Here is a 14,133-nt window from a genome sequence, read left to right as displayed (position 1 = left end):
TCTCGCCCCATACATAGATGTCCATTTCAGAAACATGTCCACTGGACACATGTAATCTGGTCTAATTGGCATCACAACAAATTTATGTTGTCCTCACCCCTCTTCCAGGGGTTTGAAGGTCCAAAACTACATCCAAATTCAGTGTATATGCACAGCTGTTGCTGTAGAAGAAATGGGCAGCTATGGACCTTCCCTACACCCTTCCTGTACATGCCTAGCTATTTTCCCTACTGTCTTTCCCTCTTTGTGCCCCTTTTTCACCACTTTCCTATCACCCCTTTTTCCTTTCTTATAAAGAAATTAGTGTATGGCGAAGCGGGAGTAAGCACTTTTAAGAAACAGTAAGTTGGTTTAAGCTTGTTTGTGTGGATGTAAGCAATACCTACACAGGTTAAACAATCTAGAAGCTAACTGAGTGTAAGAAACTGTAACCAGCAGTTAGCATTGCTTAGCTCTGCACAGGCCCATGCACACTCGCTTACAACTGCTTCAAAGTGCCTTAATCACTCTGTACCCAATGGCCCGTGTTCTGCCCAGCAACAAAATAAACAGCTTTTGCAAGTCTTGAACTCAGGACCCTGTACACTACAGTCACAGTAGTTAACCACTAACCCATCATAGCAATACATATAACTGAGGTATCAGCAAACTAATCCTCACCACAGGAAAATCAAACCAAACATGTGAACTGAATCTATGTACAGTGTGATGTTGTATAACCTGCCACAGAACATAAATATGTGAACTGGAGTACTGCAGTAAGCATAGATTTGAGAAGTTATCGTAATAAAGGGTAGAAGTCCGCAGGACCCCATACAGTGTGTTTACACATGAATCATGGATACCAGACACATATATAACCTGTAATGAATAATAAATCACTGCCAAAAGGCAAATATAATACAGATTAAGTATTAAGCAATGCTAACCGCAGCACAGCTCAACTTAGTAAGAATAAGCAATGTGCAGGGGAGCCATTTAAATCTGCCTAGTGGTATACCTCTTTAAGCACTGCCAACCTTAGGTAAGCAGGTGTGCCCATAGCTTAGCCATTTCAAAACTGGTCAATCATGGAAAAGTGTGGGAAATTGGCCATATTTAAACCCCACAGGTGAGAATACTTCCCATAACTGGTTGTAGCTTCCTACTGCAGGCAGAATGGCTGGTGTGGGTGAAGGCACTCGATTTAAAGTGCAGCGCTGGGGCATCCAGGAGTCACAAATCATGGTATGGCTCCTGGTAAAACACCATGAGCAGAGACTACTGCAGGGCCAGTACCAGGGCTCGCAGTATAAAATGGAGGCCTGGGACAGTCTCGCCCGTGACCTCACCAGTACCACAGGTATACCCCGGACTGATGAGCAGGTCAGGCACCACCATGCTGACCTGAAGTGGTGGAGGGGGGTTGTACTGGCACAGTGGATCCAGGAGTCTTGGCAGATGCCTAATGCCCCAGTACTGAGTAAGTACTCATTCTACTAAGTAGTTAATAATAGCCCAGCTTGTGTATACTATCGATAGGTATGGCTGAATATCACTGTATTTCTCTGACAGCTGCAGATGAGCAGGCTGTGAACCAGCAAGCCCATGATGCTAGGTTGCAAAGGCTGCATTGCAAGGCAGGTTAGTAATTGTTCTGCATGTACTGTCATAACAAATAAATATAAGAGCCTTAGAAAGTGTCATAATAGTAGAAATACATGTGTAATATTTTGTGAATAAAAGTATAACCCCATGGAGTGCATCTGCTTACGCTTCTTTCATATGTTGTCGAACTGTTGCATACTATAAATAGTACTGTTGTATTAAGCTGTGTTACCCACGCTGTGGTATGCAGATAAAATGTGTATGACGTTCTGTATAACAATGTTGTAAGTGCCAAGAGGTCAGTCATATTGTACAAGTGAGGGAGACTTAGAAAGAAAACAGTAGAAAGCTTCACATCAATTCCCTTATAGCACAGTGTACTGTGATGTCAACTATAATTTTATGTCACACACAGCATGGGTTTGAATCTCGGGAGTGCTAGTAAGTTGTATGCATAATCATACCCCACAACTGTACAGATTTTGTTACAATGTTCAGATAGAAAGCTGTATGCATACTTACACCCAACAACTGTACAGAATTTTCTAGAATGTTCAGATAGAAAGTTGTATGCATATTCATACCCCACAACTGTTCCAATCTGTCCAGCATGTCCAGATAAATGGTCCACATCACCAGCCTGGTACCCTGTTCCCCTGAAAAATCAGTGTGATGATCCAAGAAATGTAGGCAGCCGTTAATGACATATAACTGATAGTCAAATGTGTACATAGTCAGAGAAAGCATATGAAAACAAACCTGTCATTCTAGCACCTCACCCAAAGTGTATGACAGCAATTCTCAACATATGTTGCAGTAACAACTGCATCTTGTCACGCCTGTATGTAAGACACAGGTCACGGCCATAATAACCTATAAACATACCAGTGTACAACATAAGGCCATTGGGTAGTGTAATAATACATGTAAGGGACAGATCACTGCAGTGACTAAGAATGTTGTAAAAACTACAAGGATATATTAGTTGTTAAATGAACTCTCTCTCTCACCCCTACCATATGTGGAAAAATAACCCAATGTCACACTTCAATCGGTGTGTGTACAGTGCAAACTTTTGTTGGGACATATGTCCTAATGGTTTATAAATATTCCCATTTGTTTCTATGCATGTGCCATGTTAAAATACACCCATATTGGTGGCCTGTTGCCATCAATGAAACCCGAATGCTGTTGTAATGGCCACTGTTGTTCCATATATACGTGTTCTGCTTTCTCTGCAACTATTTTAAGTCTGGTGTTTTGGGTTAATGGGAATACCTATGCATGCCATTACAACTAATCCTGAATGCTGTTACCTATTACTAGCTCATATCTGTCATAAACCTGCAACAACATAGGTCGTATGGGAAGGCCGGTCCCAGCGGACCCACCTGTCCCACCACAGCTGGCCATGGCGCCGGGCACCAGCACATCTGGGGCCCAGCCTGGGACCTCTTCCTCCGTTGGCCCTATACTACCTTCCAGTGGAACCACTACAGGGGATGGGGCTCGCCCTCCCCTGGGAGCGTGCATGGTGAGGAACCTGTCACGCATCATCATGTCCGGGCCGTGGTGTGTAGGAAGCTTGATATGGAGTTTCGAGACCAGCTACCCCTGCTTGAGGGCCGAGTGGTACAATTAGAGGGTGAGCCTGCCCCTCCTACACAGCCCCCAGCACAGCCACCTTTGGGGCCGTGAAGTTGCAGTGGTGACTGCCCATGGGTGGGTACCTCAGTCCCACTGTTTCCATTTCGGGGCTCATGGGCTTGTGACTTCCAAACACCCCTCCCCATCCAAGATGTTTACCCCCACATGTGTCATATACCACCCCTGTATGCATCTTGTTTGTCTTGTCTGTTAACCTACCCATCCTACCTCCCCAAATATACCTACTACCCCTCATCAACATCCCACTCTCACCTGAACAAAAAAAGGGCAATCTGTTAGTACAAAAAAATCTCGCCCAATACATAGCTGTCCATTTCAGAAACATGTCCACTGGACACATGTAATCTGGTCTAATTGGCATCACAATTAATTTATGTTGTCCTCACCTCTCTCCCAGGGGTTTTAGGGTCCAAATCTACCTCCAAATTCAGTATATATGCACAGCTGTTGCTGTAGAATAAACGGGCAGCTATGGACCTTCCCTACACCCTTCCTGCACATGCCTAGCTATTTTCCCTACTGTATTTCCCTCTTTGTGCCCCTTTTTTACCACTTTCCTATCTCCCTTTTTTCCTTTCTTATAAAGAAATTAGTGCATGGCTAAGCGGGAGTAAGCACTTTTAAGAAGCAGTAAGTGGGTTTAAGCTTGTTTGTGTGGGTGTAAGCAATGCCTACACAGGTTAAACAATCTAGAAGCTAACTGAGTGTAAGAAACTGTAACCAGCAGTTAGCATTGCTTAGCTCTGTACAAACCCACGCAAACCCACTTACAACTGCTTAAAAGTGCCTTAATCACTCTGTATCCAATGGCCCTTGTTCTGCCCAGCAATAAAATAAACAGCCACGGCAAGGCTGGAACCCAGGACCCTACAAATCCATACACAAAGTGATTTACCACTAAACCATGGCAGACATACATAACCCTAATGTTTTCACAAACATATCATCCAGCACAATCAGTCAACAGTACAGGAAATGTAATAATATCATACCACACAACCTGTTAATGCAAGAAGTCTGGAAAACGTGTGCCAAAATGTGGATTGAAATAGGGATATATGTTAAATACTGCTCTAATACACTTAAAATGTTGCTAGTTACACAATTATATGTATCAGAACACATATGTAGAAGGAGATGAAGTCTGAAACACAAAAGTGTCGGCACTAGTTACTGACTTCAATGCTGCGATCATCCACGTCAATTGCCAAGAAAATGAGGTACAGGCAAAAATATGAGCCAACATGCATGGACATATGGAAAGATATATATCTGTAAATGTAGACAGATAGACAGCTATATATGTGTGTGTGTGTGTGTATATATATATATATATATATATATATATATATATATATATATATATATATATATATATATATATATATATATATATATATATATATATATATATATATCCCACAAATATTCATCTATCAATTGTATATAGATAGATAAATATGTTCATATGCATGTGTATGTGTGTGTGTGTGTGTGTGTGTGTGTGTGTGTATATATATATATATATATATATATATATATATATATATATATATATATATATATTTATTTATTTATTTATTCATTTATAGGGTTTTACATATATAATTCTGTAGCTATACATATATGTATATATATATATATATATATATATATATATATATATATATATATACAGATGTAAATGCGTATAGAAGTTCCACATGGGAACAGAATCCTGAACCACTCACTACAACATAACAGACCATATGCACTGTCAATGGGGGTGGGGGCTCAAATGAGGGATACCTGATAATTAGTGCCATGTTACCCCCTGCACAGCCCTAAAGGATATGCTGTGCAATCCAATATCCAGCACATGCAGTTCTTGATGTCAAGACCCTCCCCAACACAGCTACAATGGATTAACAGTAATCCAATTCACCTGAAAATGTCAGGGCAATATCTGTAACATATCATGCAGAATAGTCATCCTATCGTAGGGAATGTACAATGTGGAACAATTGTTCAGATATGCACACCCATCTATACATTGTCAAATATGTGCAGGCATATATATATATATATATATATATATATATATATATATCTATATATATATATATATATATATATATATATATATATATATATATATATATATATATATATATATATATATATATATATATATATATATATAGGTACATACACATATACACAGACAAAAGGTATTAGTAGCCATACATATGTAGAAGTAGTGTGGAAGTACTGGGTGCAAAGTATATCCCTCAGCCACAAGCCCTGTAACTGGCACCTGTGAAATGTGTAGTGTGGCAACCATTCCCCCAAATGAGAATACTTACATTAAACATATACCCACTCACATGACATGACATACAGGTATGCATACACAGAAAATCTTTATTTGTGTACTCTACAATAATGTATGCCAGTACTTACACCACATAAAGTTTGAAATATGTAATCAGTGCTGAATGCAAGGCCCACACAAAACAGTAGATGCAAGGAATGTGGATATATAACATACTATGCTGTCCAGGCCAAGGCCTTTTATTAGTACAACAGTAGACAGAGGATTTGCCTTCCAGATAAGTAACAATCAACAATCACAGATGTAGTTCAGCAGCCTCCATTTACACCCTGTAGTCAAGCCCTAGGGGGAAATGTAGCAGTTGTGATAATGTCACAGTATCTCCTACATAACATTGCTTAACCTAACATCTCACTATCACACTGACTGACTGAACTTTGTGTAACACTGTAAGCTGTATCCCACCACTGTTGCCATGGAGGAATGTATGAAAGTGTACACCCTTACACCTCAATGTGTCTTAACACTTATATCCCTGAAAAGGTGTCACAGACTAGGTTAATGGCATTGAACACCCCCATAAAAGGGTGTACAAGGGCAAGGAACACTGTGTACCACACACTGACCTCTGGAATGTACAAGGGCACATATGTGTTGTCCAGCTGTTGCCCCCATATATATGGACCTTGCCCAACAGTTGGTGTGGGAGTCCATGACATGACTGGGATGATAGCAGTAATGCTAGCAGTAAATAATGATAGGCCATTACCTACCAACCCCTTACTGTATCACAGCAGGACAAAGACTGGGGTCTATATCAGAACATTGAAAGTGCATACTTTCGAATGTTCTTACATCGACCCCTATTCAGCGAATGCTGAAAATAGCGAAACGACAGATAACCGAATATTTTCCTAGGGAAAGAATTTGGTTGTCCATTTCTGTCGTTTTACTATTTTCAGCGCTGTGGTGGAAAGTTACGGGTCGGGTTCAGGTAAGTGTGCGATTGGGCGTGGGTTAGGTGAGCTAGGGTTAGGGTGCGAGGGAGGTATGTGTGCGATTATGTGGACGTGAAGATTAGGGCAGGTTAGGTGAGTTAGGGTTAGGGCGCGGGTGAGGTGACGCCCACAGAAGTCAGCAATTTATAGAGCTGGGTTGCCATGACAGTGTTATCTGAAGTACTACACAGCAGGCTGCATGCAATTAGCAACTGGTGGACACTGACTGGTGCAGAGTCGAGAGAGAGAGAGAGGAAGAAAAAGAGAAAAAGAAAAAGAAAATTAAAAAGAAAAACAAGCCATAACAAATTAAAAACAAATAACAAAGCTCATGGATTTGTTGCAGTGGAAAAAGAAACTTAAAAGGTATGTGAAACATATAAGTATTTACTTGCATGTAGTTTTTGGTATGGAATAATAGGATTTATAATGTAAAATGATTTATATGTGCCATCAGTAGTTCTTTCTGTAATGATCTGTTCAACAACTGCTCTGAACAATAATGTCTGTCCCTGTGGTCAAGGAGACATACCTGTCAACTGTGCAGATCAGCAGCGAATGATAAAGATGTGACCCATGATATCTGTGTTCTGTACATTACTGTGGCCAATGGCTGGTGGTGGTATTAATACTGTCATGATAGACACATGGGTGTGAGAGCACAACATCTGCAGGACAGTCATGTTAATGTGTAGCATAGCATGCCCAACAGCCATAGCTGTATAATATGCTTATCTAAAATCTGTCACCATATATACCCCCTTAATTTGTGTCTGTGTTCACATGTGACACCTGTCTGTGTTGCAGCAAGGCAGAACAGTTCAGCTGTGAAGAAAAGAGAGTTACAAGAGTGTGGACCAGATGTTTGTATGCACCCCACATACAGATAAATATATGTGTGATATATATTCACAGCTGTGTATGTCTACAGAACCTCAGACAGTTATACACACACAAATATATATATATATATATATATATATATATATATATATATATATATATATATATTTATAATGTCCCCTGCCATGACATGTGTGAGAGAACATCACACATCAATACACAACATATCTACACACCAGCACATGGCTGCAAAATGGACTGTGGAGTGTGGTGTGTAACCCATGTTGGGAACACATCACAATTGTTTGAGAAGGTGGGATATCTATGTCGGTGAAGGACAGTAGGCACATATTGGTATGTAGGTTTGGTTGGGTGAGAAACAAGACAGCATACAGGGCTGGTATATAACACGTGGTGGGTAAACACTGTGGATGGGTAGTTTCATTTGGAATGTGGAGCCAATTGAGCCCCCATATGGGAACAAAGGGAACATGGTGCCAATGCATGGACAGTCATGACAGCATCTACATGGTCATAAAGGTGCCGGGGCTGTGGGCTGAGCAGGAGGAGCATGCATGTCTAACCTTGTGTATGTGTACTGCATGCCTCCAGGTGAAGTAGCACATACCCCATGTCTCTGTGGAGCTCCCTATGCATCAGACCCTGGACCTAACTGTGGGTGACAGACATATGTCTGTATGTGCTCCTTGAGGGGGGGACACCATCCCCTGAGGTAGTTCCACATGAAGGTGGTGCCAGAACAGTAGATAATGAGGTTCATGGTGGGTCATGGATGTGATGTGGCCTGGTAACATGTCCACATTAGGTGGGAGAGGTGTTCCTGCTGGCAAATATCCCCTACACATGCTGTTGTGTCACTGTCATGGAACATATGTGGGTTGTAATAGTCCACCAAATCCCAGAACATGCCCAACAGCATGCATAGATATCCCCAATAACACAGAATGGCAGATATGTAGCAATCACAGAGCAAGCATACCACATACACATGTGGAAACACAGTGACAGCCACAATGGCATGCAGGTGAAATAATCTGTAACAGCCCAGCAACTCTAGTGTCCCCACAGGGAGCAGGTCTATAAACACATAGCAGAAAGTGTTGTACAATACAATATATGTCCCAGTGGTAGATAAACCTGAGATATACCACTTGCGTTGTGTGAACATTAAGTTGGAGCTGATATGGTGGCGGGAGACTGATATGTGTATTGTATTATGGTAACCGTGCCATATGAGTTGCTCAGACATATTTCCATCTTTATGTCTTTCAGGGACAATGGCACATCCAAGGAATCAAGCCTACAGTGCCACTGAGGATGACATCATACTCACCAGCCTCATCCAGCACTATCAGCTTCTGTTCTCCAGGACAAGCCATGACCAGCATGAGCGCACCGCCATGCGGAATGATGTAGTCCGCAGGGTAAATGAGGTGGGCATGCACAGCCGTACGTATGAGCAGGCACATCATCATTGTAGTGACCTGCTCCGCCATGTACATTACCGTTCCACTGCCATGCGGGGTGACCATCTTGCAACGGGGGGGCATAACATCCATCCCCCCCTCACCAGAGTTGAGGAGCTGCTCATTAGCCTGGTGGCACCTGCCTGCCCACAAGAGCTACAGACCTATACAGCCATGGAGGTGGGTGCTACCCACACACCAGACATGGAGCATACAGGTAGGGTTCCAGGGCATATCAGTAGACCACTGTTGTGTATGCATCTGTACAGGTAGATCATGCATATGTGAGATGTGGAGTTTGTTGCTGTGTAGTACTGATAATCAGCTGTGCATATTCTATAGTACTGTGGACTTCAGCTGTTGTTTTAGTGTAATATTGCACCCACCCTGTAGCAATGCCACAGCTGTGGCCACTGACATCAACTCTATCTCATCCTAATGTAGGTACCTCTGGGATACCAGCAAGGCAGTGGCCAGATGCTGGTGAGTATGGTTTAAGGTAATGCTTGGCAATACACTATGCATGTCAGAGCTAAGGTGTAGGCCATGTACACATCTAATACACCTACCCATAATGCATGCTGTACATGTTCACTGACAGAGCACACACCTCACTAATGGGATTACCAGCCTCAAACACATGCAATACACAGACCATCTCAGACAACAGTGGCTACATTCCAGTGCACATTGCCCAGGCACAGCTGACATCTGCCTAACATACACAGCCATGTCATACACAGAGCAGTTGAACATGCTACACATAAGGAAGTCCCTATCCCTCTGCAAAACACATGTTCCAGGGTCCTAAACCTCATCAACACATTAAACAGAACACACTGGGGGGATAGGGCCCTGTCCTGGGGAATTTCCACACTCTGGAACAGACACCCATTCATGTCAGGCAATGCTACTTATTGGCCCTCTTTACAAAAACACTTGACAACTGGGTGGGAAATGGGTAATTCACCCTGGGTAGTATGTCTGTGCCACAGCCTGACAGGGGCACAGGGGAATAACATTATTGGGTGTTGCATGCCTGGGAACCCCTGTGGCTAGACTTATGCAGGCTCCAGGACCAATAGACTAGTACTCACCTATGAACCTATGTGTACCACAGGCAACATCAGTCAGGGATCACTATGGATATGATCTGCATAATGGTAGGACTTTGCCAAAGCCATGTGTCGCAATGTGTTCTGATGTACCAGCACCACGTTGGGGAAGTCCAGGAAGTTGCAATTATGATACATGTGCTGCACAATCCACACCTCACCCCAACCCAGGGATGACATCCCCATCTGTACAATGCTGGTGCCACTGTACACCTGCATGTTTACCCTGCATTGGCAGGGAATATGCCAGTACACATGGTGTTCCTAGTTTGGGATACTGCAATATGACACACATGTTTAGGCCACAGATGTTGAGCATTTGCAATGTAGCAGGAGATGGTGAGAGTGTGCCATCCTGAAACACAACAGTGCACTGGAGGGGAGAGACAAACCCACTGAGTATCTGCACATAGTCAATGTCATGAAGTGTGGCAGACATAACCCTGACTCCATGGCACTAGTGATGGTAATGTGTGACGTCCAAGGGCTGTGCACATGTTTAGCATGCAAACATGCAGGTTTGGGGAACATTTGCAGGCCTGACTGACCAACTACTGGCTCATGATGATGGCCCATGCTACTATACCCCTGCCAGGTATTGTGACCGCAGTAGTACACATAGCAGTTATTGCTACACACCATCATGATATGTGTGTGCACACATATGTACCCACAAATGGTATGCATCCCAATCAGCATCTGCACAACTGACACATATGGCTCATAATGCAATTGACTGCCTAGGTCATATGTCACATATCAGGTATGTGTAGTGTTGCCATATGCAGTAGTGTTGTGCCATGGCATGTCATGGAAGAGGGTGTCATGTCAATAATGGTCTATACACTCACCATAGGTACAGTACATTGTGTCTAGGGCTGGTCTAATGGTATTCTATCACTCATACATGCACCACTGATGATGACATCTGTGAATATACATCAGGCATTCACAAAACACTTGTCCACATATAATCCAGAAACACACAGAGGATGTGAGCAGCAGAGAAAACATAAGTGACACACAGATACACATCCTGCAATGATGTGTACACCTGTGATGTATGGTTCACAGTTCATGCTAAGGTGCTGAACAGATGCACAGCAATGCTGTGGACATGGGTGCAGTGTGTTCCAGGGGGAGGGCCATCACCTACTAACAGAAGCCATGCATCACAGCCATGTATAATACTGGTAACGGGGATTGACTACAGTTGACTGCATGCTGTTGAGCACCACATGTCCTGCATGCTGACATGTGTGTAATTACAGGTCTGTGTGTGATAATGTACTGCACCATCACCTGCTATTGTGTGTGTTATGGGGGTGCTGGAGTTGGCTGTAGGTGCTGTCTGGTGGAGTGTATGGGTTGTCATGTATGTCAACTGCATGTGTGTATGTCTGTGTGGCCATGTCTGCACATGTGTGTGTGTGTGTGTGTGTGTGTGTGTGTGTGTGTGTGTGTGTGTGTGTGTGTGTGTACTGTTTAGTGGTGATGTATAGGTCTTACAGTCTGTTCCCTGTTTTCCCCTCACAGGTGGCAAAGTGGGGCTGGGTCCCTCCCATAGGGAATCTGATGTCACTGATACAGACAGTGACCAAGAGGATAGGTGTGTTGAGACACAGGCAGGGTCATCAGGGGTTGCCGCTGGGCCACCAATTGACATCCAACAAGTATTCACCCCATACATGCACACAGTCACACTGCCTCTACATACCTCATCACCATTAGCCTTAGCTGAGGGACAGTCTATGGGTGGCATTTGCCAGGACAGTGTGGTATCCATGGCAAGTGTCAGGACACAGCAGCCATAGCCAGAGGAGCAGCAGGGTACCACATAGACAGATTCAGGGGTGTTCATCGGAGCACTGCTGGTCATCATGCCCCTGGCAGACGTGCCACATGTACATCTACCACACGCATGTTCCAGGCTGTCATGGAGGCACATGCATGAAAGGAACGGTACACTAGACAGGGTCTAAGGGAGCAGAGGACTCATCACACCTCTGTAAATGACAGCATCCGTGACCTAGCAGATCCCATTCATAATTACACCGAGGTCATGGATAGACGGTGGGGTGAGACATTGGATCTCATCAACAATGTCATGTCCATGCATCAGGACAGGGTGGGACGGTTGCGATGGCCACATGGATGTATGCCAGCAACATCAACAGCTGAAGGTCACCGTGGACATCCCACCTGTCACAGCCACTCTCGTAGAGGCAGTACCAGCCCTAGCACTGTGGGGGAGGTGCTGTCCACAGACCGTCATAGCAGACCATGTGAACGTGGCCCTGGCCAGTCCCAGGAGTGACCTGGATCCAGTGGATGTTTGTCAACCTCGGGGGACAGTACCCTATCTGGCTTTGTACCTGATACTGCCTGTGGCACCCCTGCCAGGCACAGGTCCCATGTCCGTGGCTGGAGATGGTGAACTGAAAACCCTGCGAGGTACAGTCTGCAGCTGTCTCACAAATCCCCATATAGGGCAGCCACATGATGGAACTGTGTGCATGCAGACACACACACATAAACAACAAACCTAGGGCAACCACACACCTGCACACACGACATCGCCATTGGCCCATAACACTACTCAGCCCCCTCACACACACAAACAAATGTTGTCAATTGTATAGCTCAGTCTAGGGCTCGGGCAAACCAACAACACATCCTGTGCATATGATGATACCTGTGCCACATCCTGTCATCCGTAACATCGATACAGGGACAGGCTAACATGGTGCTGATGCACAGGGTGACTGTACAACAGTGTAGCAATGGAATGCTGTATAGCATGTTGTCAGCAGTAAAGTGAAATGCTAACATCCTGGAAGGTGTAGCTGTGCAGCCATGATGCATTATAGCTGTAATTAATGATGTTGTATTGTTTTCGCCATTACCTATTCTGATTGTGTTGTGGTTGTCCATGTGCTACATGGCTGATGGGTGTAGTGGTGTCAGCAGGCCTTCTACAGTGGACACCAGTAAGTGTAGTGGGTGGCACACATGACATGGCTGAGTACAACATACAGAGCCTTTGGTTTGGATGCAGTACAGATACAAGACTGTACACATGGAGGTATGTCCCCATGCAGGTAACACATCTTTTACCCATGTAATCCCACCAAGACAGGATAGGCACAACCACATTGGTATATATGCTGTCTAATATCTGAATGACATTCGACATGCTAACAGCAGGGTGTATGCCCTTTTCCCCACTCTACTACGATCCTCACCTCAGTAACATGGGTGTGCCAATGTCGGTGGCATAGCCCTACCCTTAGGAGTATGTGAGGCACTCTACTACTGTGAATGATGTAAACAACAAATAATCAACCTGATAACATACACTGTACATTATTACAGACAGCTATGTGGGGGGATAGATGCAACAGTAACTGCAATGATGGTGGATGTGTCCACAACAGCCTCAACCAGTGAGTTACAGCAACCATGTATTACTGCACACCTCTACAGTGTGGAGGAGGCCATTAACACATCTACAAACGGTGAAGGACTGTATGTCCACAGGATGGTGCCTGTGGAATGTTGGCATTTGCAAAGCAGTCCTGGGAGAAACATATTCTGTGAACAGAGGTGGATCCCTTAACATCTACACACATTCCTACATGTGGGCTGGTGTACAAAAGCCTGCTATGATCTACATAGGCTGTGTGCACCTCTTAACCCTCATCTACACCTGTCATGATTGTGTCAAGAGGTATACAAGGTTCACATGGTATTCTCTGCCTTTGACAAGTCCAACATCGGTGGGGTCCAGGGTTTTAAGATTACCAGTGACATTAGCCATGGGTCCATTGTTGATATGTTCCATGTCTCTGCAGACCAGGCTCATCAGGATACTGGGTGGTAGTTCCCAGCTGACATGGTGGATTTGTGGTTGCCCTTGGCAACGGTGGTGAATCCATTGACAGGTGTAGGCCTGTTGGATCGTATCAGGGATCCCAGCTATTTACTGAGCCTGCCCAGGGTGTTTCCCCAAGCATGACACTTCACTTGACTGTACTGCATGATATGTTACTGATGCCACCCTGGCATCATACAGGTGGGATGGAGTACTGTTAACATGTACTGCCCTTGTCGTGTAAGGT

Source organism: Protopterus annectens, chromosome 3.part0 (assembly GCF_019279795.1).
Source record: "Protopterus annectens isolate FY-2018-M chromosome 3.part0, PAN1.0, whole genome shotgun sequence".
NCBI lineage: Eukaryota > Metazoa > Chordata > Ceratodontiformes > Protopteridae > Protopterus > Protopterus annectens.
This window is presented reverse-complemented; position numbering follows the sequence as displayed.